The 25,005-nt window shown below is 37.0% G+C and overlaps 1 long non-coding RNA gene, 7 other non-coding genes and 2 pseudogenes across 8 annotated transcripts; all 10 read left to right on the forward strand.

Moving 5' to 3' along the window:
- The first annotated feature begins 1,216 nt into the window (after window positions 1-1,216).
- Window positions 1,217-1,412, forward strand: LOC148802038 (U2 spliceosomal RNA). Its single transcript, XR_016083209.1, has one exon. It is a non-coding gene; the product is annotated as a U2 spliceosomal RNA (small nuclear RNA).
- A 2,652-nt stretch (window positions 1,413-4,064) lies between these two features.
- On the forward strand, window positions 4,065-4,224 carry LOC148802039 (U1 spliceosomal RNA). Its single transcript, XR_016083214.1, has one exon. It is a non-coding gene; the product is annotated as a U1 spliceosomal RNA (small nuclear RNA).
- A 2,836-nt stretch (window positions 4,225-7,060) lies between these two features.
- Window positions 7,061-7,256, forward strand: LOC148802040 (U2 spliceosomal RNA). Its single transcript, XR_016083206.1, has one exon. It is a non-coding gene; the product is annotated as a U2 spliceosomal RNA (small nuclear RNA).
- Window positions 7,257-8,320: 1,064 nt separating this feature from the next.
- Window positions 8,321-8,480, forward strand: LOC148802041 (U1 spliceosomal RNA). Its single transcript, XR_016083277.1, has one exon. It is a non-coding gene; the product is annotated as a U1 spliceosomal RNA (small nuclear RNA).
- A 218-nt stretch (window positions 8,481-8,698) lies between these two features.
- On the forward strand, window positions 8,699-11,888 carry LOC148802042 (uncharacterized). The gene is made up of 3 exons (XR_016082969.1): window positions 8,699-9,330; window positions 9,534-9,652; window positions 11,612-11,888. It is a non-coding gene; the product is annotated as an uncharacterized LOC148802042 (long non-coding RNA).
- A 525-nt stretch (window positions 11,889-12,413) lies between these two features.
- On the forward strand, window positions 12,414-12,587 carry LOC148802043 (U2 spliceosomal RNA; annotated as a pseudogene).
- Window positions 12,588-15,292: 2,705 nt separating this feature from the next.
- On the forward strand, window positions 15,293-15,411 carry LOC148802044 (U5 spliceosomal RNA). Its single transcript, XR_016083193.1, has one exon. It is a non-coding gene; the product is annotated as a U5 spliceosomal RNA (small nuclear RNA).
- A 1,720-nt stretch (window positions 15,412-17,131) lies between these two features.
- LOC148802045 (U1 spliceosomal RNA) lies at window positions 17,132-17,291 on the forward strand. The gene has a single exon (XR_016083197.1). It is a non-coding gene; the product is annotated as a U1 spliceosomal RNA (small nuclear RNA).
- Window positions 17,292-20,935: 3,644 nt separating this feature from the next.
- Window positions 20,936-21,115, forward strand: LOC148802046 (U2 spliceosomal RNA; annotated as a pseudogene).
- A 471-nt stretch (window positions 21,116-21,586) lies between these two features.
- On the forward strand, window positions 21,587-21,751 carry LOC148802047 (U1 spliceosomal RNA). Its single transcript, XR_016083288.1, has one exon. It is a non-coding gene; the product is annotated as a U1 spliceosomal RNA (small nuclear RNA).
- The last annotated feature ends 3,254 nt before the right edge of the window (window positions 21,752-25,005 follow it).

Consider the following 25,005-nt stretch of genomic DNA (forward strand, 5'->3'; position numbering starts at 1 on the left):
TGGTTCTTCATTTTGAGTTTTTATGGATGTTCTGATGTATCATTATTCTTCTTAGTAGTTGTCTAACCTAACGCATTTGGTGGTTTTGTAGGTATCCAGTTCTTATTAAGAAGTTTTGAGTTAGTCTGGATTAGGTAAATAGGCACAGCTTTGCAAGCATCTTCAATGAGTATTTAGAAATTTTTTTTGACACCTATCCCTTAAAATACCCCAGCCTATTCTTGAAAAAGATTAAAAACCACTTTTGACAGCTGTCAGAATATTCATCAAGTGTTCATTGAACGATCTTATTATATTATGCCTTCTAGATCCAGGCCCATAAAGAGATTTGGGATTATAAACGTGATGAATATTAGAGGAAAGAGGAAAAAAAGGAACGAACAGAAGGAAAGAGCTTAAGGTAGAAGAATATGGTGAAATTCAAACTGAGTTGGTACAAAAAAAAATGAATAGGAAAATAGTGTAAAGAAAGGACAACAGCAAGGGGATGTTAAGGCCCAGGGGTAAGGAGTTATAAGGATAGTAAAGGGAAAATGAGCAATGGCTTTATTCCTGGAAATAAAAGTAAAAGTATAAACCTAACTACGTATGGGAATAATCTCATGAAGGAAGTGAGAAAGGCTAAAACCAGATGGTGCCAGTATATTTGGAAAAATGAAGGTAATGGAACAAAACACTATCAGAAAATAAAAAAGTATGATCCGAACAAGAAAGTGGAGCCCTACGGAAATGATAGAGCCAATCTCCGGGATACTCAAAGTGGTGTCTTCTTATGTTTGAAAAAAATATAGATCCTGACACCAGGGATGGTGCCATGGGTGGCGCATAGAAGAAAATTAGTCAATATGAAGAGGGCAAATCTGTTATTTCCAAATCAGATATTATGGGAAGAAATTGAAATCAAAAGAGATGCGATGAGGAGTACTCGAATGGATTCGAAATCTCCCGCTAGACAAGAGAATGGGAAAGCAGGAAGTTGATAAAGTTAAATCTGACAATAAATGTGAAAACATTAAAGAAGAAGGGACAATTACTATCATTAGTCTTACAAATGTCCTACTACTATAATCTGGGAGGTATAGATTGGAGCTAGGAAAAGAAAGAAGCTATCGACAAACTAGAGTTATTGACTTGGTTGTGTCCCACATCGGTAATGCAGAAAAACGATGCAAGGATGGTTGGGTGATAAAACTGAAACGAAGAAAATGACCAACTCATACCTTTCTCGGCCTTTTGGCTAAGATCAAGTGTAGTATCTGTTCTTATCAGTTTAATATCTGATACGTGGGCCATCGGCCCACATGATATTAAATTAATTTGTTTTGGGGTAAGGCCCACCACATTAGCTTGCTAGTGGGGCCTTAATGCGTCGCCCATGCGTTGCACTACTGCACGGGCCTGGCTCTCCCCTGCCAAACCTAAACTCAAGTATTTGAACAAGGGTTGTCTTGATTTTAGGATGTGTTTGGCGTGTGGTATGAAACGTAATGTGGTTATGCTTTGAAATAGAATATGTGCTTTTCGTTACCAATGTCTGGGCTCAAATGATCCAGATAGTTATTTTTTTCCAAACAGAACCTAAGGATAAAGCAGAAAACAAACAAATGAAATTAAGTTAAATAAACGCATGACTAATGATATTTTTTTGGGGTAGGTGTTAGTTTGGGATCAATGTCAATTTATGGGCAGGTGGTATTTGAGATTTTTAATATTTATAGATTTGCAGATTCAGAAATCTGCATTGAGCCTGTACGTACTAATCTGTATTTTTTCCCTTTTAGGTAAAAAGAGCAATTGTATTAAGCAGATGATTCACAAGCCGGTTGCTTACTCATACTCCCCTTTACTAGTGATGGCTTGGGAGGGGTGCAGAGGCTATCTTTGTTGAGACATTCACAAGAAATTCAATAAAATCATGGAAGAACTAGATATGCTCTTTGATTCATGGAGGCAGAATTAAGTACATAGTCGCATAGAGTAGGTTTCTGCAAGCTCCTTTTGGATTGTCTACAAGTGTTTTATCATACTAAGCAGATAGATGTTTCCATATCAACACTTAGTCCATAGTAATAGGAAAATACCTAATGAATAGGAAACGGAGTTTTTTGTAAAACTTGAAATCCAATCTGCCCTTTAGGTTGTGCTTGGTTTGATGGAAAAAGTAGGGAAAGGAAGGAGAGAATGGTAGGGAAACCCATACAAGGTTTATAAAAGTTTCCCTACTTTTTCCTTTCAACCAAACATAACCTTAATGTCCACCCTGACCTTGAAGGGGACTCTGTTTTGTTCATGGTCAAGTTTTCATTTTCATTAGACGTAGGAATCAAATTGCATTGCCCCATCAATAATTTTTTTTTTTTGCCTTGCTAGATGCCAACCATTAAATTGCATTGCCCCTTCAAAAGAACTATTTTTTTTGTTCATATAATGTGCAAATGAATAGAACACATTTAAAAATAGCTTTTTTTTGGTAATCCATTTAGGGGAAGTTATTTTTTCGGATTTTGAGAGGGGAAAAGTTGGTCAATGGGATTTTGGTTCCCATTGACCAAGAGTCCCATGTTGTTTTTTTCAGATTTATGTGGGAACAGGGAAAGTTTATTTTCTTGGTAAGTGATACCCATCTCCTAGGTGGATAAATAACGTTCCCACCTAGGGGGAAAGTTGCCAACACTTGAATGGGACAAAAATACCCTTTTTAATAATGGATTTTTATGGTTAAAATGTTCATTGCCTTATTTACATGAGAAGTAAAAGAACATGGGTAAATGCACTTACTCGGATAAGTGTTTCTAAGGAAAAACTTACCCAACTAACTGCATTTATCTGGACAAGTAACTCACCAAAACACGAACGATGCCCTAAAAAAAACTTTTAGAATTGGTCATTGGATCAAAAGTAAGAAAAAAAAAGAAAAAATGATTACACAAACATATATTCACAAATTTTCTCAAATCCAATCAACTTGCCCAAGCCTTCTTAAGCCGGAATCAAACTTCAGCCTGAATTGTGTTGAATTAAGATCGGGTTGGATTTGGGTTGATATTGAACCCGACATATTTTACCTAACTGCACTCCTAAATAGCATTCAAGTTTAATATTAATATTAGTATGTGTTTATATTTAAGAGCATCCAATCCGAGTCTGACCATTGACAACAACCCCTCCCCTCACACCCACTAATAGAAAAGATTCACATATAATGATGTGCAAAGTTAATTTTGATTGCTAGGTGGATAATGGATACATTATCTTTTTGTTTATTAGGTTTATCTCTTTTTTTGGTGTTTAATTTGTTTTTTTGACATAACACTACAAACTTCACCCATTTTGCATTTCTCATAATTTTATATATGCAACCATATTAACTAAATTGACCTTCACTAGAATCTTAATGGGGCTCCATCCACCTTTACCACCTATTCAAATAATGCTATATAAATATGATTCATTTAGTAAGTGAAAAATAAGATTTTTTTTTATATATAAATGTAAAGTAGCTATCCACACACTTACATTCTGTCAACAAGGTGCCCATTTGGGAAGGTTTTTGGGACACGGCTTTTAGCATTCCAATCTGGGCCTCGCATAGAAACCTCTAAAGCCGTGTTTGGTGAAAATCCACAAAACCAACATGGGCATTTCAATGCTGGAATCTTAATAACATGAAGTTAGTTTGAATAATTAATCTGGAACATTGGTGCTCAACCGAAGCGATTCAGTTAATGCAGCTCACCCCAAATACAGAAACCGTTTCAAAGTGAGCCAAAATATTTTATTACATTTCTCATGCTTCCATTTTCCTCTAACACTAACAGGACGGTCAAGGAAAAAAATTGATCAAAATAACAAAAAGAAAAAGCTATATACAGGGTACAAATCAAGTGGTTAAACATTATTTGATTCATCGTGTATCCAGATCCCATGTGAACGCACAGGTATAAAGCAAAGTAAGCTTTAAGGTGTTCATTTAGTTTTTAGACGTCTAGTCCCACATCGGTAAGATAGAAAAGAAGCAAGTGAGAGAGGGAGGTATAAGTAAAGACAATGGAGACGAGAGAGTCATACTTACCTGGACGGGGTCGATGGGTGATCAAGAAGGCCCATGGCCTAGGTTGGCGACCTCCATTGCACTAGGGAGGGGTGCCCGCCTAACATCTCCCCAAGTGGGAGAGTGTACGTCATAATTTGTTCTAGCGGGGGTACGCGTTCGCGCGGCCCCTACCCAATTCTAAAATCAAAGTTTTAATTGATTCTACGACTGAGGATGATAATGCCTACTCCAAATTGTTCTTTTCTACTTGGGTTTTGTACAAAATCTTGTTTTTTTTTATCTCATCTTCACGGTGTTAGTTGTTACTCGATCTAACAATCATAAGTCAACTGGAATCCCCAATCTAGAACCAATTCGAAGCCTGGGTGTTCGTTGTTGATGAAACTTCCCAACTCATAGCTGAGTGGAAATCAGGCCCGGAATTCTGTCGAAGGCTTGTGGGCTTCGCAAAGAATTTTGGAGTTGATCCGTAGCTTAGTTTATCGAGTCAGGGGAGTCTCTTGCAAGGGAGTTGAAGTTTCTGACGTTCTAGTCAAGGATATCCTCTCCCGTGCTAGAAACTTGGAGATTTCCTTTTTCTTTTGTGAACAAATGCTCGAATTCCGTGGCCCAACAATGTTGCAGCTAAAGGTTTCATTAGTCTTCGGAGTTGGTTTGGCTTTTCCCCTTTGATTGGTTGTTTGCAGACACTGGAAAAAGATAGTTATGATGGAATGGTTGTTAGTTTGTTTTGGTGTTCGATGTACCTGTTTAGTTTGTGACTGTGTGTCTGTTTTCTTAGTGACTTGATTTGTTTGTTTATTGTCTTGTTGTTTCTTCCAGATTTTAATGGAAATGCTCTTTTTACATACCAGAAAAAAAATGTCCTGTCTTTAATGAATTGTTGAATAGACTAATAGTAAATTGAATCATAAGTCCACGGTTCATATGAGCTGCTTGTCCCTAAATCCCATATCGGAGAGTATAGCTTCTTCGGCCGTAGAGCATAGCTCACTTTTGAAGGGCTTTCTCTGTTCTGAGAAGGTCTCAACAAATCATTAGTTCCAAGTATTTTCTTGAATGTTAATTCTCTTTTACGGTACTGGACTGGCTAGCATATTAAATCTCCTGCTCAAACAGTTTTTCATGCTAATTGCTAACAGGTTGCTAATGGAGCATGCACTCGGCTGGCCCTTTTTTTTTTTTTCCGCAAAGCAGAGACTATTGCCTTGAAGCCACCTGGGTTTCTGAATTCTCCCCTAAACTCGTTGGCTCTTCAATGAAGAAAGGAAAAGATTTCAGAAGTCACAGAAAGCTTTCTATATTTGATGCTCAAGCATTTTTTTTTTAAAATCTTTGAGAAGATGCAGAAATAGTCATTGTTTGCTTTAAAACATCTCAAAAGTGATCTTTGTTTACTATCACTACTATCGTGTTTTGAGCCATCTCTCTGCTCCATATTTGTGGTAATTTGTTTCAAATGGTAATCTTAGCTTTCAGAGGAGCATTTGAAAATTAGGAGATGAGCTGCTAGACTGTCAGAGAAGGTTTTCTATTTTAGTGGGTTTATAAGGAAAACTAAAATACTTTTTATCAAACTAACATCCCGGCGTGCCCAATTGATTGGTGCTGCTTCTTGAATGAGCCACCTATTAAATTGCTTTTTCTTCAGTCTATAAAGATGCAATTCATTTCCAGTTTAATGAATAAAAAACACTTCGAAAACTGGAAAAAGAAACGCATGCAGTTCTTAATCTTGACTTCTATAGTGGATTTGGAGACCCGAACTAATTCATGTGTTAAGCCATATGACTCTCTTTCCTTGTGGCATAGCCCTTTGATTAAGTGATCCTTTTTATTCAAATTTTGACATGTAGATATGGTTTTGGAAACCCAGAAAATTCTATACTCTGCTCCTAATGATCTTGTCCTGTTTCAGACTATATGCTTTTGGTTTGAGTCTCTAATGAAACCTATAGACAGAAGAATAGCAACATTAGTCAAGAACACGAATTGAGTTTTGACTTAATGAGAATGCCAGCATTAGCCATGGTCTCAAATCGTGAAAGTTCAGAAAACCATGAAGAAAGAAGATACTGCACTACTAAGAACATGTTACAGTGTTCTATTTTAATTAATCAAATTTCGTGTAGCTTCTGCTGTTCATGCAAATTGGTAATGCATTTACTTTTTGTCGATCACAAGCCTTCTTTTGATGTTATTTGGCAGCAATATATTGTTTTCATGATTATCCACATCAAATGCAATTGGAAGACCCGGGTGACTCATCTCTTTCAGTCTTTCCCTTCTCATTCTTTATTGGGTTCTTTTAATTATTTTTGTTCTGTAATTTTGAGTTGCAAAATTTGTCATTGATTTTTCATGAACTCATGTTTGTCTAAACTGAAATGCAAAAATAATTAATTGATTTATTGCACTTAGCACAAGCAACAGATCAAGGAAGCCAATGATGTAAAAAGTTCAAAAGGCAGCTGAGGTAATGTGAGCTGCACTGTCCATCTCTATCTATTCTAGTTTTTAGTTGCACCTTGTGCCACAAGAACTGGAAGTAATAATAAGAGATTTTTGATCAAATGATGATAAAGAGTTAGGTACAGTGAGGGCACCCAAATTGTATGAGCAGCATGGAGAAGTTGGAAATCATCTTTTCTTCCAATCAGAGGGGAATGCCTTGTATAGGAAGTCTTCACCTTCCGAACATATTCGTATGGCCGATCCAACTTTTTCCTTCGAAGAAAATGTGAACCGTTAATGAATTTACAGGGAGATACTCTTGTGATAAGTAATAACAAAATGGGTCCCAGACAACCTTAAATGGGTCCCATTTGATGGATGATCTAGGTAAGCCGTACGCAGTAAAGAAGAATTGATACCTGTTTGCACTGGTGGTAAATGGAACTCAAAAAGCCGCAACAGGGGACTTGCTTTAGTCCCACATCGTTATTGAAGAGAAACAATGCAAGGATGGTTGTGTTATAAAACGAAATTGAAGACATTTAACAAAGCATACCTTTCTCGGCCTTTTGGCTAAGATCAAGTGTAGTATCTGTTCTTATCAGTTTAATATCTGATACGTGGGCCATCGTCTCACATGATATTAAATGAATTTTTCTTGGGGGAAGGACCATCTCGGTAGCTTGCTACTGGGGCTTTCATGCGTCGCCCATGCGTTGCACTGCTGCACGGTTCTGGCGCACCCCTACCAAATCTAATTTTTAATATTTTTTTGTTTGAATGGTTGTGAATCAACCCAGTGTTCTGTTGTTTTTAGGGTTACTTTGGTTTGTTTAATGTCAGATTTCCCAAGAATTTACGTTTTTGGATTATCCACATAACAAAGTTCAAGGTCCAAGGAGGTATTCTGGAACAGATCATCAATGATAATGAATTGGATGATTAATTTGCAATGGATATTTTGGGTTATAATAGGCTCTGTGAATCGATTATCAAGGCTGTTAGGTTTCAGCACCCAACAACATTAATCTTTTAAAATAAATTGGCAAGGCTTTCAGAATATATGAGATGTGAGGTGTGAGATGATGTTGGTAGAGGGTTGAAAAATGTTTTGTTGGCAGGTGATCCGAATTTTTCAGAACATGACTTCTGCCATTCCGATTTGAGCCCCATATGGAACTTTTGAAGCCGTATTTGGTGAAAATCAGAAAAGCTAATATAGGCGTTCCAAACGCTGAAATTGTAGCTGTAATATAAAGCTACTCTGAGTTAGTTATTTGGAACATATATAGTACTCAATTAAAGCGGCTTAATTAACAACACAGCTCACCCCAAACATAGAAGCCATCCCAAACGGGACCAAAATATTTTAGTATGTTACTACTTTTCTCATGCTTCCATTTTCCTCTAACGGGATCAATTAAGGCTGCCGTCTCAGTTGTAAATTGCCATTTGTTTCATATTTTATACCACAGGACCTAGTTAGATCAATTGGGTGTACATGATTTCAACTTTGTTGGAAGGTCAAGGAAAATTATTCATCAAAATAATAAAAAGAGAAAAAAAATCTCTATACAAGGTCCAAATCAAAGTGGTTAAACATGATTTGATTCACGATTTTTGGCTTGATCAATGTCATTGTGTACCCATATCTCACTACCCTCGTGTGGAATGCACAAGGTATGAACTATGAAGCAAAGGAACGTCTATTGGTCCTAGTTTTTTCTTTACTCATAGTCCCACATCGGTAAGATAGAAAAGAAGCAAGTGAGAGAGGGAGGTATAAGTAGATACAAAGGAGAAGGGAGAAACATACTTACCTGGACGGGGTCGATGGGTGATCAGTAAGGCTCATGGCCTAGGTTGGTGACCTCCATTGCACAGAGGAGGGGTGCCCGCCTAACTTCTCCCCAAGTGGGAGAGTGTACGTCATAATTTGTGGCAGCGGGGGTACGCGTTCGCGCGGCCCCTACCAAAATTCTAATCTTTCTAAAGGTTTCCAGACTACAACTGCCAAGTGTCCGAAACTATTGGTTAAATCTCAATGATTTCGTTTCCACAAATGTCCTTGTTTTATAAAATTTAGTGTATCAATTCTGTTATCTCTCATCATGATCATGATTCATGGCCAACGCCATCTCCAAGACTGCTGAGTGAGGTTATATTTCTAGACAAGGATTTCCGTGGTCCATCAAGTTGCAGCAAATGGTTTCATTAATCTTCGGTGTTGGTTTGGCTTTCCACCAGATTGGTTGATTGCACATCTTGCAGATGATAGCTCTGGATCGTTTCTTCCTTCCTGATTTTAATGGAAATACTCTTTGTGAAAAGAAAGTTGTTTTTAATGGATTGTTGAATTGACCAAGTAGTAGATAGAACCATAACAGTTCGGTTGTCCCTAACGCACTCAGTGGCGGCCTAGCTTACTTTTGGAGGGCTTCTCACTTCTGGGAAGACCTCAACAAATCATTGGTTCAAAGTATTTTATTGAATGCTTAATTCTCTTACATGGTGTCCAGTACTGGATCTCTTGTTCATATTAGAATTCAGAGAAACCCTTTTGCCGATATCCAATGTTTGTTTTTAAAACATCTATAAAAAAGGTCTTCGTGTACTAATTATCACTACTGATGGGATTCAAGCCATCTCTCAGCTCTGCACACTGGTGGTAATTTGTTTCAACTGGTATTCTCTGTTTTCATGAAAACTGGGAGATAATCCGGCAGCCTGTTACAGAAGGATTTGTTTCCTGTTGGATATTTTGGAACTAGAGGAAAAACTAAATACTTTTGGTCGAGCTAACACCCACGGGTGTTCAATTGGTTGGTGCTGCTTCTTGGATGAGCAACCAGTTAAATTATTTTTCTCTTCAGTCTATAAACATACAATCCAATGAATCCATTTCTGGTTTAATGACTCAGAATCAATTTGAAAACTGGAGAAAAAAACACTTGTAGTTCTTGATCTTGACTTCTGCAGTGGTTTGGAATATTAACTCTCTTAATTTCTTTTCTTTGTGGCTTAGCCCTTTGAGCAGGTCTTATATCCTGTTTATGCAATTTTGACATGTAGCAGTGGTTTGGCAACCCAAAAGGTCAACTTTCAATTGTCCAATGGTCATTTGCAGTGTGGCATACAAATTCGGTACTTTTCTCCTAGTGATCTTTTGCTCTTGAAACTATATGGCTTTGGTTTGAGTTTCCAATGCAACTGACAGATCGAATAATAGCAACATTAGTCAAGAACATGAATTGGGTTTTGACGGATTTTAACAATGAAAATGCTGACTCTACGAATTGTGATATGTTATGTTCCAAGGTCTTAAATTATGAAAGTTCAGAAGGCTTGAAGAAAGATAAAACTTCACTATTAATATGTTATGGTGTTGTATTCAATTTATCAAACAGTAATTGCCTGTACATTTACTTTGGTCCATCATAAATCTTCTTTTGATGTTATTTTGGTAGGAATATGTTTTTTCTTTTCATGATTATCCACATAAATACAATTAGAAGACCTTAGTGACTTGTTTTTTTTTCTTTTCCGGTAGAGGACCTGAGTGATTCTTTGTTTCATTCTCTTCCCATTCTCATTCTTATTGGGTTCTTTTAGATATTGTTCTTTTCTGTAATTTTGAGTTCCAAAATTTATCACAAGTCAAATGATCAAAGTTTTCGGTATGTTGATGGTTGGGATGCAACTATTACTGTACCAGGCCTCTTGGGTTTTTGCTGTGTTATTTCATAGGAAATTTCTGCACTTTTTTAGTAATGGGTGCTGTTATTTGGACAGTTTCCTTTTAGTTCTTGATGAACTAATGTTTGTGTAAACTAAAAAATAGATAGGGTTACTTCATTACTGCATCTGTAATACACCAATGGGGACACAAGTTTTTATTGCACAGAGCATAAGCAACAGATCAAGAATGCCAACAATATAAAAAGTCTCGTCTGTCTGCACAAGGCAGCTGAGGCGATGCAAGTTCCACTATATCAGTCTATCTATTCTAATTCTTAGTAATAACATGTGCCACAAAAAGTAACAAGAAGAGATTTTTGATCAAATATTGATGAAGAGTTGGGTAGATTGAGGGCACCCAAGTTGTATGAGCAGCTTGGTGAAATTGGAAATCATCTTGACTTCCAACCAGAGGGGAATACCGAATACCCAGTGATAGGAAAGTCTTCACCTTCCCAATATTCCCCTGGTTGATCAAACTTTTTCTTTCAAGAAAATTTAACCATCCTTGTATTCACAGGGAGATACTGTTATGATAAGTAAGAACAACAGAGCATGGAGTCTTGGATGACTGGTACAAGCTTCACACCCAGATCTCTCGACACAAGGTGTGACAGAGAATAGTCAACAAGGAAAAATACACTTTTCACATGTTAATAAACGAGGTGGGCTGCAATTCTGGAAAAAAGTAAATTCATCATCTGTTGATGCCTACGGAGGAAGCAATACATCTTTTGACCTTTTCCTTTTGTTTAGATTTTCTGAAAAATTGGAATATAAAACAATTAAGGATGTAGATTACTGGTACAGAAAAGCCAAATATGGTACACAGAAAGGTCCGACCAACTACCAGTTGTAACTGAACCCGAAAATCCTCATCTCAAAGAACCTTTCAAAAAGGAACTTTTCCTAACACTTTAGTTTCATTGAAAATAAGTTTCAGAAAGAAACTTTTCCTGTAATGTATTTATTTTTTGTTTATACCTATTGATTGTAAAACATACTAAATGCATGTGAGAATAGAGCCAGTGGAAAGAGAGAAGAGTAAGAATGTGAAATTGGTGTTGGTAAATCGTATGCTTAGTTTAAGAAATTTAACAAATACAATGTGGGGAAAAGCTTTGTGGGATGGGTCTTCTAGTAAAAGAAGTTATCATGATCCTGCACTTTGGCAGATGTAGTGTTAACAAGAAAAAACATTCATCTTCTCTTCATGTGGTAATATCAACCTTCAGAACTGTCTACCCAATCAAATCGTTTCTAGTAGGCCAGTTATTATCTTTTGTGATGGTGCCACTGCTGGAAATGCTGAATTTATAGGGTTGGTGAGTCTATCTAATTTGGGTCTCATCACTTGTGCTGCAGGTGCTCCTTTGGATGGCCAGGGCTCTTCTATTGGTGCAGAGTTACAAGCAATCTGGGAAGCTATTCGTATAGCTAAGCATAAGGGATGGCCAGAGGTCTCTCAATGAGATGGATAGTTCATGAAACTTTGTGAAGATGATGAAGTTTGGTTGAAGAGCCACCTGGTTTTCTCATGGCTGTTAGACCTACTTTATAAAAACTCTTTTTTCTGTCTTAATATATGGTTAATTTATCCATCAAAACAAATAAAAAAAGCCAATCTCAAGTTGGTCCCATTTGATATGGATGGTGTAGATGGCCATAGACACTAAGGCCTCGTTCGCTTTTTGGAATGTTACTTATCCGGGTAAATGCACTTACCCGGGTAAGTCTTCTCTGGGAAACACTTACCCGGGTAAGTACATTTACTCATGTTCTTTTATTTTCCATGCAAACAAGACAATGACCATTTTAGCCATACAAATCCATTACTACAGGGGGCACTTTTGTCCCATTCAAGTGTTGGCAATTTTCCCCCAAGGTGGGAAAGTTATTTACCCACCTAGGAGTTACACAGGAAAATAAAATTTCTCTATTCCCCACATAAATATGAAAAAAGAACATAGGATTTTTGGTCAATGGGAATGAAAATCCCATTGACCAACTTTCCCCCTCTCAAAATCCAGAAAAAGAACACCCCTTAAAGAATTAATGATAGCTATTTCGAGTGGTAGTAGTAGTATGAAACTCAAAAAGCCTCAAAAGTGTGAGTTGGATGAGTCTCACATCGGTATAAAAAGGAAACGAAGAGTGGGTGAAAAGTATACCTTTCTCGGCCTTTTGTTTAAGATCAAGTGTAGCATCTTTTCTTATCAGTTTAATATCTGATACGTGGGCCATCGGCCCACATGATGTTAAACTATTTTTTCTTGGGGGAAGGCCCACTAAAGTAGCTTGCTACTAGGGATGGCAATTTTTCCCGATGGGGAAATTTTCATCCCCGTTTGCGGGGATAGGGAGAGAACTCCCCGCCCCGTGAAGACTCCAATTCCCACTTCGTGGGATCCTCACTAATATATATATGTGTATGTGTATGCATATGTTATATATGTAAATATGTAAACATACATCTATATATTAATATTTTTTAAAATATGGTCGAATATGATTATAAATGTTAGTTGTTTTTTTTATCTTTTAAATAAAATAAAAAATAAAAATAAAATAGTTAGCATTATAAAAAATCACGGGGAATGGGGATCCCTGTGGGGATGAGAATGGGGGTAGCGTTGTCTCTGCTAACGGGGACGGGGCTTTCAAGCATCGCCTATGCATTTCACTACTGCACGGGCCTGGCGCACCCCTCCTAAATCAACCACAAATTTATAATACATAACACGACTCTATTGACCAGTTTTAATTACACGGGAGAACTGATGTAGGAAAAAGTAGTGTACATGAGGAAATTAGTGCTACTTCTGCAATAGGTGAGAGCCCAAAATTTGAATCCTTGTTTTCTCATTCTAGACAAAACGCTAGATGTAGGAGCGATATTGCATTGCCCCATAAATTACTTCTTTCTGCTAGAATCAACCCTAAAACCAGAACCTTGATTGGTAGTTTGGTACAGATCTCTTCTATCGCTTCATATGGAAAAATGAAAAATGGAAAAAAAAAATTCTCACTGAATGATCCTTGGGTACCTTCTACATATGGATGTGGAGGATATCCTGAAAGTCAAAGAGGGTCTTTCAAGAGAGGGCACAAAAGCTCAGAGTCAAGGATTTACTTAAACTTACGGTGATTGGAGTTCTTGCTTTGGAGGCGCTCAAAGCATGGTGCAGGAAATAGTGACGGTGCATTGATTTCATAATATTTTCTTGCTTTGGAGGCACTCAAATAGGACAGCTCAGTGCACAAGGCTCCTCACCAATGTGAGATTTGGGGGGGGGGGGGGGATAGATGTAGTCGTTCAGATTCAGTCCTCACAGAGCTGTTCTCACACAGTCCTCACAGGCTTTTGCATCCATGCATTGGGAATATTTCCATAGTTGTATATTTATTTTATTTTCATGGGGAAATTCCCATTGCATGGCTGTAAGAGACTGTGAGCACGGTCTTATGAGGACCAAATCCGATTTCCAGATGTACACAGCCTTACCCTGTACATATAGAGAGTTCGGAGGCACTCAAATACCCATATGTTATACTGTAAAATCTGCTTACCAATGATTCACATGGGAACTACCCCCTTCATCCAACTCACATAGTGCCATGGAAGAACATTTGGAAGGTGAAGGTTTCTTTCAGGTTCCAACTGTTTTTCTGGAAGCTACATTTCTTTTATTCTTTTGCAAGAGCTGTTTGGATTGATATATACGCAAGTCAATGTGTGTTGTCAAAAGTGGTATGATTCATTCATGGATTCAAGATTGGCAAAATGCTCTGCCTCCGGACATGACAAAGAAGGAACAATATAACTATATGAGTTTCAGCAGTGGGTTGTTATTGCTCTTCGACTTATATCGGATGCCAGAAACAGAGAATTGTATGATAATGTAACACCTGATCCCATATGGGGTGATTAAGTATATGTTTGATATCGATGCTGTAGATACATGCTGTTGATGTGTGGATTGGAAGCACCAAAATGGTGTCTTTTTTTGTTTGGAATCGTTACTGTCAGGTTGGATGTTTTCTGGAGCAACAACAATTTTTTATGTTTGGTACCAATGCTCCAGGAAATGTTTTACCCATTATCCAGTGCCACATAACTGCCACTTCACATTCCTTCTGGCAGCAACTCCAGGAAATGCTAAATTTAACGTTGCTCCAAGCCATGCTTTCCCAGTTTCCAAGACGTGGTTTGGAGTACTGTTTTTTATGAAAAAGCAGTTCCAAAGAAACACCTGTTTCCTGGAGCACCGTTTTTTTCTGATGTGATACTGATGTGGTGCTGTTTTCTGGTGCAACGGCAATGATGCCAAACAGACGCTAAAGCAGTCAACAATGACATCCATCCAAGTCAATAATCTGAAATTCCATCTGCTTCTAGCTTGCATCAGGCCGTTAATTATTAAGACATTCAAACATTGCTCATATATATGCGGATGACTCCTCTAGGAAACATTGAAGTAAAAGCCTCTATTGCTTTTGTTCTAATGAGGGGCATTGTAAGGTGATTGCCTCAACTTTCTATCTTCTCTTGTTTTCTCATGGGCATAGGTGGGGTTCTGTAGCCAATTTCTTTATTTGCTTTAAAATCCTTTCTTCATATAATGTACAAATAAATGAAAAACATTTCAAAAGAGATTTTGGACATTGGATCCAAGTAATAAAAAAAAAAAACACTAAAAGTAGAAAATATACAGACTTTTTTGGCATTTTGTAGAAGTTTGAGTTGGCCGGACCCCAACTGATCTCCAAATAACGAGCTTAGATTGGGCTTGGTGTATTGGACTAAGATTGGGCCCGGGCTCAGCTGGATCACAAATCTTGACTGGTTGTCTTGTTGGGCTTTGGTGTGGGCTGACCTAGGTAGACAAACGTTGAAGAGTTGCATTTGTCTATAGGAGGCAGTAACCAAGAAAAGAAGACCAGAAGTATATAGCACACTGTTATCCCATATCGGATGAGAGAAGAGAACTCCCCACACACCACCAACTATAGAACATGGTCTTCACCAACAAAAATAATTCACGCAGCCGCGCGGTGAACACAGAGCGAACTATTCTTTCGCCTTTTACTAAAGAATACCGTGTGTTCGCCGCATTCAGCGGCATACGCCTATTTTTGGAGGGCTTTTCTCTTTTTTGAGAAGGCCCCAACAATTCTATCATTTTAAGATTTTCTATCAATTTTACTTGTTATTTTGTGAATTATTCTTGTATTAGTGGCTTGTCCTCGGGTGAAACTCCTTTAATGCACATTCAACATATTCAATCCAAATACATTGATCAAGCAAAATTATGAACTTCTTACTTCTAATGTGAACAATAGTTTTGCAGTTAAGCTTCTTTCACTGATTCAAAATATAATAGGAGACAAGTGAGAGTAGAGTCTGTAGTTGTAGTAGCAGTAAGTTCCTGGTTTTTTTTACTAGAATCGATGGCAGAACTTGACTACATTTCATCAATTTAACATCCAAGTGATTGACTTGTTGCTTGTTAGTTCTACATCTTGGATGAACAACCATACAAATTGTTTATGCATGGTATGAGGAAAAAAGTTTCTAGTTCTATGAATCTGAAACGATTGAAACTGCAACATAAGAACACATTGAAACAGTACTCTATTTCTGTATTTTGGATGGCAATTCAGATTGCCTTTGGTTATAGAGTTATCCAGGTTGACATTTTTGCATAAACCCATAAAGAACTCAAACAGACAATTCAATATTTAATAGTCGGCTAGGTGGGTTTCTTCTTCTAAACCACCAATCATAAATTGCATTTCTTGACTATATATTTGCATCATACATGAAACAGTTCCATATTTCCATGCAGGACGAGATCTCTACTCCCTATTGACTCTATACTGAGATGTTATTGGCATTAAACAGCTGTGTAGTGAGCAGAAAACGAACTATTCTTTTTTTTTCTAAAAAAAAAAAAAACTATGTGATAGCCACTCAAAGCAATGCATTTTCCTACAAATCCTTGGAAGCTCTGTGTCTGGCCTAAAACATTTAAAAGTAGTGAAACATAAGGAGGGAATTGAAGCTGAAATATCTTTTGGCATCAAAAGAAGCTGAAGAAGATAAAAAGGTACTTGCGAGGACAATGAAGATTGAACTCCTAAAGAAGTTGTCCCCACAACAGAGCAGATTATAGCTATTAAATTAATGCTGCAACTATAGATTCTCAAACTTTTGAAGAGGTTGCAAGGCTTGAGTATGCTTTGAGGAGTGAAGGTCTTTCCTCTTGCCAATACTAAAAGGTGATTCCTTCTGCACTCTCATATGATATCAGTCAGAGTGACTTACGTATTTTTTTTGTTAATGTTAAGATTACTCCATGAAAGGACAGTGGAGTGATGCTGAAATTATCTGCCCATTACAGTGGAGGAAGCTTCCCTCCCCTTTAATTTACTGGTGGGTACTGACCAACTTTCATGGTGAAGATGGCGGCTTACTTATATGTAATCAACTAATTAATTCACCCAAGGATGCTTAGCTTTGCAGCTTATTGCAGGCAGTATATTCTATACACCTTGCTTTATAAAAATAGGATGCTGATGCATGGTGATGGTAATGTCCTATAAAAGCACTAAAAAAGAGGAGATTTAATGGATGTTCAAGGAAAATTTCTGATCAAAATAAAAAGAAAAACCAACATACAAAGTCATTGTGTGCCCAGATCTCACTACTGGTTCTATGCCTCAGTTGACAACCAATCAATAAGCTCTCATGTGGAAAGCACAAGGTAGGATGCTAACAGTAGGCCGAAGGTTTTCATGTACTTATAGTCCCACATCGGTAAGATAGAAAAGAAGCAAGTGAGAGAGGGAGGTATAAGTAGAGACAATGGACAAGAGAGAAGCATACTTACCTGGACGGGGTCGATGGGTGATCAAGAAGGCCCATGGCCTAGGTTAGCGACCTCCATTGCACTAGGGAGGGGTGCCCGCCTAACATCTCCCCAAGTGGGAGAGTGTACGTCATAATTTGTTCTAGCGGGGGTACGCGTTCGCGCGGCCCCTACCCGATTCTAATATCTAAGTTTTAATTGAGCTTACGGCTGTGTTAGAGAATTCCTACTGTATCTGCTTTTGCTCTAGTTGGGTTTTGGACAAAATCTTCTTTTATTGCTTCAATCTCATCTCCACGGTGTTATTTGTTACTCCATCTAACCATCATAAGTCAACAGGAATCCCCAATCTAGAACCAAATTCGAAGCCTGGGTGTTCCTTGTTAATGAAACTGCCCAACTCATAGCTGAGTTGAATTCAGGCCCGGAATTCTGTCGAAGGCTTGTGGCCTTCGCAAAACATTTTGGAGTTGATCCGTAGCTTAGCTTTTCGAGTCAGGGGAGTCTCTTGCAAGGGAGTTAAGTTTCTGACGTTCTAGTCAAGGATATCCTCTCCCGTGCTACTAACTTGGAGATTTCCTTTTTTTTTCCTTTGTGAACAAATGCTCGAATTCCGTGGCCCAACAATGTTGCAGCTAAAGGTTTCATTAGTGTTCGGAGTTAGTTTGGCTTTTCCCCTTTGATTGGTTGTTTGCAGGCACTGGAAAAGGATAGCTATGATGGAATGGTTGTTAGTTGTTTTGGTGTTCGATGTATCTGTTTAGTTTGTGACTGTGTGTGTCTGTTTTCTTAGTGACTTAATTTGCTTGTTTATTGTCTTGTTGTTTCTTCCTGGTTTTAATGGAAATGCTCTTTTTACATACCAGAAAAAAAATGTCCTTTCTTTAATGAATTGTTGAATAGACGACTAATAGTAAATTGAACCCTAAGTCCACGGTTCATATGAGCTGCTTGTTCCTAAATCCCATATCGGAGAGTATAGCTTCCTTGGCCGTAGAGCATAGCTCACTTTTGAAGGGCTTTCTCTGTTCTGAGAAGGTCTCAACAAATCATTAGTTCCAAGTATTTTCTTGAATGTTAATTCTCTTTTACGGTACAGTACTGGCTAGCATATTAAATCTCCTGCTCAAACAGTTTTTCATGCTAATTGCTAACAGGTTGCTAATAGAGCATGCACTCGGCTGGCCCTTTTTTTTTTTCGGCAAAGCAGAGACTATTGCCTTAAAGCCACCTGGGTTTCTGAATTCTCCCCTAAACTTGTTGGCTCTTCAATGAAGAAAGGAAAAGATTTCAGAAGTCACAGAAAGCTTTCTATATTTGATGCTCATGCATTTTTTTTAAAAAATCGTTGAGAAGATGCAGAAATAGTCATTGTTTGCTTTAAAACATCTCAAAAGTGGTCTTTGTTTACTACCACTACTATCGTGATTTGAGCCATCTCTCTGCTCCATATTTGTGGTAATTTGTTTCAAATGGTAATCTGAACTTTCTGAGGAGCACTTGAAAATTAGGAGATGAGCTGCTAGACTGTCAGAGAAGGTTTTCTATTTTAGTGGGTTTATAAGAAAAACTAAAATACTTTTTATTAAACTAACATCCCGGCGTGTCCAATTGATTGGTGCTGCTTCTTGAATGAGCCACCTATTATATTGCTTTTTCTTCAGTCTATAAAGATGCAATTCATTTCCAGTTTAATGAATCAAAACACTTTGAAAACTGGAAAAAGAAACGCATGCAGTTCTTAATCTTGACTTCTATAGTGGATTTGGAGACCCGAACTAATTCATGTGTTAAGCCATATGACTCTCTTTCCTTGTGGCATAGCCCTTTGAGCAAGTGATCCTTTTTATTCAAATTTTGACATGTAGCAATGGTTTTGGAAACCCAGAAAATTCTATACTCTGCTCCTAATGATCTTGTCCTGTTTCAGACTATATGCTTTTGGTTTGAGTCTCTAATGAAACCTACAGACTGAAGAATAGCAACATTAGTCAAGAACACGAATTGAGTTTTGACTTAATGAAAATGCCAGCATTAGCCATCGTCTCAAATCGTGAAAGTTCAGAAAAATATGAAGAAAGAAGATACTGCACTACTAAGAACATGTTACAGTGTTCTATTTTAATTAATCAAATATAGTGTAGCTTCTGCTGTTCATGCAAATTGGTAATGCATTTACTTTTTGTCGATCACAAGCCTTCTTTTGATGTTATTTGGCAGCAATATATTGTTTTCATGATTATCCACATCAAATGCAATTAGAAGACCCGGGTGACTCATCTCTTTCAGTCTTTCCCTTCTCATTCTTTACTGGGTTCTTTTAATTATTGTTGTTCTGTAATTTTGAGTTGCAAAATTTATCATTGATTTTCATGAACTCATGTTTGTCTAAACTGAAATGCAAATAGAATTAATTGATTTATTGCACTTAGCACAGACAACAGATCAAGGAAGCCAACGATGTAAAAAGTTCACAAGGCAGCTGAGGTAATGTGAGCTCCACTGTCCCTCTCTATCTATTCTAGTTTTTTGTTGCACCTTGTGCCACAGGAACCGGAAGTAGTAATAAGAGATTTTTGATCAAATGATGATAAAGAGTTGGGTACAGTGAGGACACCCAAATTGTATGAGTAGCATGGCGAAGCTGGAAATCATCTTGTCTTCCAATCAGAGGGGAATGCCTTGGATGACTGCTACAAGCACCACAGCCACCTAAAGATATATATATTTTTTCAAGTAACAATTTAACCCATTGAAAGGAAAGAACATAACTAGAGAAGATCTCTCTGGAATAGAACTCTTGATACAAAGGTGTGTGCCTAAGAATAGTCTACAGACTGCAGGGAATAACCAGATAAAAGTACACTATATTTTGGCTCTAGTATGGAGGGTGTAGAACACACTTTTCACTTGTTAACATGCAAAAGAGATGCATGGGATGCAATTATATTCTTAAAAAGGTAAATTCATACATCTTTTGATGCCTGTGGAGGAAGCAATGCTTTGTTAGTTTGATTACACAGTATGTAATCAGAGTGCCTTAAAATCTCTCTTAAACTGACATTTTACTTTTGTTTAGATTTACTGAAAAAATGAAATATAAAACAATTAAGGATGTAGGTTACCTTAAGCCGAACTGAATGTGGTACATAGAAAGGCCCAACCAACAAGCAATTACTAGTTTGTAATTGAACTTGGAAAGCCTTAGTTTCATTGAAAATACTTGTTAAAAAGAAATATTTCCTTTCTTTCTCTAGATTCTGCCTCACAATGTAGCTTTCTTTGGTTAACACCTATTGATGTTAAAACATACTATATGCATGTGAGAATAGATAATAGTAGAGAAAGGTAAGAATATGAAGTTGGTAGTATTCACTGTTTTTTGGCTTCTATGTGTTTTCCTTGTTCTTTGGTAATCAGTTTTTGGCTTCTGCTAAGCTTAGGAAATTTGACAAATACAATGTGGGGGAAAAGCTTTATGAGATGAGGCTTCTAGTAAAAGGAATTATCTGACCTTGGACTTAGGCAGATATAGGGTTAACCAGAAAAGCATTCACCTTCTCTTCATCTGCATAGTAATTTCAACCTACAGGACTATCAAGCCAGAGGTCCCAGGTAGCCTTAAATGGGTCCCATCTGATGGATGAACTAGGTAAGCCGTAAGCAGTAAAGAAGAATTGATACCTGTTTGCACTGGTGGTAAATGGAACTCAAAAAGCCGCAACAGTGGACTTGGTTTAGTCCCACATCGGTATTGAAGAGAAACAGTGCAAGGATGGTTGTGTTATAAAATGAAAGTGAAGACTTTTGCAAAAGCAGACCTTTCTCGGCCTTTTGGCTAAGATCAAGTGTAGTATCTGTTCTTATTAGTTTAATATCTGATACGTGGGCCAACGGCCTACATGATATTAAATTAATTTTTCTTGGGGTATGGCCCATCACAATTGCTTGGTATTCGGACTTTAATATGATTTTGGATGAATGGTTGTGAATTAACCCAGTGCTGTGTTGTGCTTAGGGTTACTTTGGTTTGTTTAATGTCAGATTTCCTATGCACCTGACGTTTTTGGATTAGCTACATAACATGACTCAATGTCCAAGGAGGTATTCTGGAACAGATCATCAATGACAATGAATTGGATGATTAATTTGCGATGGATAGATTTGGGTTATAATCGGCCGTGTGAACCGACTATCAAGGCTGTTAGGTTTCAGGACCCAACAACATTAATCTTCTAAAATAAATTGGCAAGGCTTTCAGAATAGTCTACCAACAATATACGTTCCAACAACCCTCTATCAACTTGATCTAACACCGCACATCCAGATGCCATGTGAAATGCACAGGTGCAAAGTAAGCTTTAAGGTGTTCATTTAGTTTTTAGACGTCTAGTCCCACATCGGTAAGATAGAAAAGAAGCAAGTGAGAGAGGGAGGTATAATTAGAGAGGAAGGAGTAAACAGAATCATACTTACCTGGACGTGGTCGATGGTTGATTGATCAAGAAGGCCCATGGCCTAGGTTGACGACCTCTATTGCATAGAGGACGGTTGCCCGCCTAACATCTCCCCTAGTGGGAGAGTGTACGTCATAATTTGTTCTATTGGGGGTACGCGTTCGCGTGGCCCCTACCCATTTCCAAATTCAACTTTTAATACGTTTAACCATTGTTTTTATGTTAATTCTTAGAAAAATGGATTATGGGCTTAACTTATTGCAAACCCACCTTGACATTGTTATTGGATACTTGATCTAACCTTATATCATCACCCAACCCGTATTCCTAATCTAAAAGAAAATTTAGAGCCTGGAGTTTCGTCTTGATGAACCTACCGAACTCAATTTGTAGATCTGAGTTGAATTCGATCCTGGAATTCTGTCAAAGGCTTCCTCGATCTTAGAGGCTTAAAGCTTCATCTATTCTTGCAGGATTGAAGCTAGTGGAGATGATGGGGGCTTCGCAATGCATTTTGGAGTTTGATAGTTTTGAGCTGATCCGTAGCTTATCAAGTTCAGGGAGTCTCCTGCAAGAGAGTTATGTTTCTGATCACCGATATCCTCTCCCCGTGATTGAAACTTGGAGATTTTGTTTTTCTTTTGTGAACAGATGCTCGAATGCCGTGGCCCATCATAGTTGCAGCAAAGGGTTTCATTAGGCTTCAGATTTGGTTTGGCTATCCCCCAGAATCGCGGTTTGCAGACCTTGAAAAAGATTAGCTGTGATAGACTGTTGTTAGTTTGGTTTGGTGTTTGATGTATCTGTTTAGTTTGTGACTTTGTGTGTCTGTTTACTTAGTGGCAACATTTTCAATCCAAGAGTCATCTGCAATCTCGCAAACAAATTCCGTACTTTGCTCCTAATGATCTTGTCATTTTCAGACTATATGCTTTTGGTTTGAGTTTCTAATGAAACTGAGGACTGAAGAATAGCAGCATTAGTCAAGAGCACGAATTGGGTTTTGACTGATTTTAAGAATGAGAAGAAACTGCACTGTTAAGAACATTTCATGATGTTTTGTATTCACGATTAGCTACATTAAGTTCAATTAGAAGATCAGATTGATTCATTTCTTTCAGGCTTCCCCTTCTCATTTTTTATTGGATTCTTTTAAATATTGTTGTTCTGTAATTTTGAGTTGCAAAATCCATTATTGATTTTCATGAACTCATGTTTATCTAAACTGAAAAGAAAATAGGATTAATTGATATTATTGTAATACTCCTATGGGGGCACAAGTTTTTATTGCACTTAACACAAGCAACAGATCAAGGAAGCCAACAATGTGAGTTGAGGTAATTTGAGCTCCATACCGTATCTATTCTAGTTCTTAGTTACACCATGCCACAAGAAGTAACAATCAGAGATTTTTCATGAAATGGCGATAAGGGTTGAGTAGATTGAGGACATCCAAATTGTATGAGCAGCATGGGGAAGCTGGAAATCATCTCGCCTTCCAACCATAGGGAAATGCTTATGATAGTAAGTCTTTACCTTCTTAACATTCCTCTAGCTTGATCAACTTAGACATGTGGTTGGTGAGGTGTAGATGCTTAGGCCAAACCCACGTGTAAAACACTTCCCCTTCATGTGCATTGCACAATGCTGACCCATGCACTGTCCCCATGATGAATCCTGGTAGTCATGCTAACCATTAACCAGGGCCACTTACAAGGGGTGTTGGTTTTGAGAGTGGGAGTATCAAGGATAATAAACATTACTTTTCTGAAAAAAATCATACTGACAGAATTTACAATAATGCCACTAATCATAGGTAGATTAAATGTGTACGAAACCATGACACGTATTGTACTATTACTAAAGCTATTTTTAACTTTTTCGGTAGTAAGGTTGTGATCCATTATTTGATATTATCAAGTGCTGTCATCTTGTGTTTAGGGTGCATTTAATTTGCTCTATTATGTTAAAAATTTGTATGGTTTCCACCTATAAAACAGCTGTAGTAAGTATTACAAGCAGTTCCACCTACAACATTGTTATAAACCGTGCAACAATAGCAAATTATGTGCAAAAGTTAACCATATAGTTGAACACCTCCTTTATTTCTTCTAGTATTTTTCTGAACTCTGTGAATCTCCCGATTCATGGAGACAGAAGTAAGGACATAGTCCCAAGTTTTTTGCAACTTGTTTTTGTCTTATATGTTTATGAGTGTATTCTCATACTGAGCAATGGGATGATTTAATCAGATTAGGAAAACTTAACTCTGAGAAGTGTATTTTTTCTTTTCTTTTTAACTCGGTATCAAATCTGACCTTCTGATGTCCACCCTGATATTGAAGAGGACTTTGTTTGTCTTTATAGTTATGTTTTCATTTTAATCTGATATGAATCACCCTTCAATGTGGGTTCATCTTGTTGGCTCGTATGAGGAAACACTCATTGTAGGAGTCAAATTGTTGTTTCCTCATCAATACTTTTTTGCCTTGCTAGATTCCAACTATATAAACCAGAACCATGGCTCAGGTACAACTATTATTTTCTCCCCTTCAATGGTACTAACTTGAAAAAAATTTCTACCTCTAGGTTGTGTCCAGTAGGATAAGAGAGAAACGGAAAGTTGAGGGAAGGTTCTTAATAAATTTCACAAAATTCTTTGAGAACTTTACCTCAACTTTCTATTTCACTCTCATTGGCTTCAAGGATTAAAGTATCAGTACAATACTCTCGAAAGGAGGTGTTATATATCCATGGCATAGCCATTGATACATGACACGCTATAATTGGTATGTATCCCATGAGTTTAGTTGTATTGTGCCGTATTGGTGGATATATTTCGATATGCATTGATATGGAAGTGTATCACGACATTGGTGGTTAGTTTGAAGAGTTTGTATATTGACCACTTCTGAACTGTTTTTGAATTTTAATAAAAACTGAAAATTTTAATTATAAAAACTAAAATAGAGTTATAATTATAAAAATTGAAATAGATAATTTTAATAAAACAGAAAATTCTAAAAATAATTTATTTTATCATTCTTAAATAATTTATATGTTTTATTTTACATATAAAGTATATGCTAAAAATGAAAAAATGTTTGTTATTTGAAAAAACAGTGTTATTATTTATATAAAAACACTAAATAAATAAATTTTCCCAACAAAATTAATAAGTATTGAAAACTATAATTAAAAAATTGAAATGAAGTTATAAAAACCAAAAATTATAAAATGATTTATTTTATCTATCTTAAATGATTTACATGTTTTATTTTACAATAATGTGTTAAAAATGAAAACATATTTATTATTTAAGAAAATAGAGTTATTATTTATATAAAAATACAAAATAAATAAGTTTTTCTAAAAAATTAATAAAAATTAAAAAATATAATTATAAAAATTAAAGTAGAGTGATAATTAT

This window comes from Nelumbo nucifera, chromosome 2 (genome assembly GCF_055504915.1).
Source record: "Nelumbo nucifera cultivar China Antique chromosome 2, China Antique-T2T, whole genome shotgun sequence".
In the NCBI taxonomy this organism is placed as follows: domain Eukaryota; kingdom Viridiplantae; phylum Streptophyta; class Magnoliopsida; order Proteales; family Nelumbonaceae; genus Nelumbo; species Nelumbo nucifera.